The sequence below is a fragment of the Diaphorina citri genome, unplaced genomic scaffold (assembly GCF_000475195.1).
Source record: "Diaphorina citri unplaced genomic scaffold, Diaci psyllid genome assembly version 1.1 scaffold12163, whole genome shotgun sequence".
NCBI classification, from domain to species: domain Eukaryota; kingdom Metazoa; phylum Arthropoda; class Insecta; order Hemiptera; family Psyllidae; genus Diaphorina; species Diaphorina citri.
This window is the reverse complement of record NW_007389534.1, coordinates 1-1,523: the sequence shown is the minus strand read 5'-3', so window position 1 is coordinate 1,523 and position 1,523 is coordinate 1. Positions and strand designations below refer to the sequence as shown.

At 38.1% G+C, this 1,523-nt stretch overlaps 1 long non-coding RNA gene across 1 annotated transcript; it reads right to left on the bottom strand.

The window, feature by feature from the left end:
• Positions 1-300: 300 nt before the first annotated feature.
• LOC113473005 lies at positions 301-1,082 on the bottom strand. The gene is made up of 2 exons (XR_003395113.1): positions 935-1,082; positions 301-423 (listed from the first exon to the last, which is right to left on the bottom strand). It is a non-coding gene; the product is annotated as an uncharacterized LOC113473005 (long non-coding RNA).
• Between the last annotated feature and the right edge of the window lie 441 nt (positions 1,083-1,523).

Below are 1,523 nucleotides of genomic sequence, written 5' to 3'. Positions count from 1 at the left end.
TGTTGGTAACTAAAAAAAAAAACTTTTTCTTTTCAAGAGGTTCGATAGAGGGAACTGTAACAATGGAGGTCTTATCGTCCCGAAAGCAAAGAGAGAAGGAGGACAGGATAGGAGAAAGTCAGAGCGAGAAATATCAGAGGATAAGGCTTGTTCGTTCACCCCAGGCGGGAATCGAACCTGGGACCATACATGGCAGGCTGCACTACCATCCAAGCTAACTGGCTTTCTTCTTCTTAATGGATTTTTTCTTCTCTTTCTTCAGGTAATCAGATTTCTCATTTTCAGAAAAAGTTGACTTACTTTTGATTCGTCAGGCAGTAAAGTATTGGTCTCATCTATGTACTTGGGTAGGGGTTGTGGAATACGCATGCTAGTAGCGTTAACATCAACATAGTAACTGGGAGGAGGTAGCTTAGCTATCACCTGTGGATTAGAAACAGAATAAGGCTCATTACCTAGAGGTTTAGTGAACTGTAGGAATTGGAAAAAGAGCTTTTATGGCTCCCCCCCTCCCCAAAGGGCCTATCAGGTGCGAAATTTAATGAACAAATTTCCATTAAGTCCTTAACATGCTTGTTAAATTTCAACAGTTATGATGAAACAAATAAATAAACAGAGTGGTATAACTTATCTAAGCAAATAAGCTGACATTAAAGGCTTCAATGGCAAGAGTCTCAAACTGTGAGCTCTTTCACCCAATCATAGTGAACTGTAGGAATTGGAAAAAGAGCCTTTATGTGAGCTCTTTCACCCAATCAATTCAGTCAATACTCAGCAGATAGGTAGCTACGTATATATATGTAAAAAAAAGAGTAAACATAAATTTCCTTGACTGTGTTAAGGAAAAAGTACACTCCAAAGCTTAGGGGTAGGGGCAAATAGGATTGGTAAAGCTTATTCTTAGCTACAAAACATAAATAAATTCCTTCCATACCTTAAGCTCAATCTGACTGGGTTCAATTTCGGACATATCCACATCAGGATTCTCTGTTGTATCACCTTCTTTCTTTGGATTCTTCTTCACTTCTTCCTCTTCTGTCTCTTCTTTGATATTCCAAGTGGGCACTGGAGGAATCTCTTTCTTTTTCCTGGAAAAAAAAAACAAACAAAATTGAATATAAAATTTTGTACAAATAGGTATAACTTTTTTTTCTGTTGTACTTGTATGTATTTTATGAGTTAGGACAGAGGGATCTGTAACAACAAAGGTCTCACCATCCTGAGATTAAAGAGAGGATGACAGGCAAGGGGAGAGCCAGTTGTTTTGAGAATGAACCTTACCTGTTTAGGATAAAGTTTGCCCTACGTGGGTACTGAACCTGTGACCTTGCACTTACAAGGCAGACACACTACTCTCTTTCTCTCTCTTTCTTAAAAAAAAAACTCCTAGGTTTGATGAAAGGTGGAGCTATGGTCCATGATAATCTTCATGACTCAACCCTAAACTTCTTCTTTTCCTTTAGGTTAGGGGAAACAGGATTTCCATGATTTTTTCACAACTGGAAAAAAAAACTTCACTTACT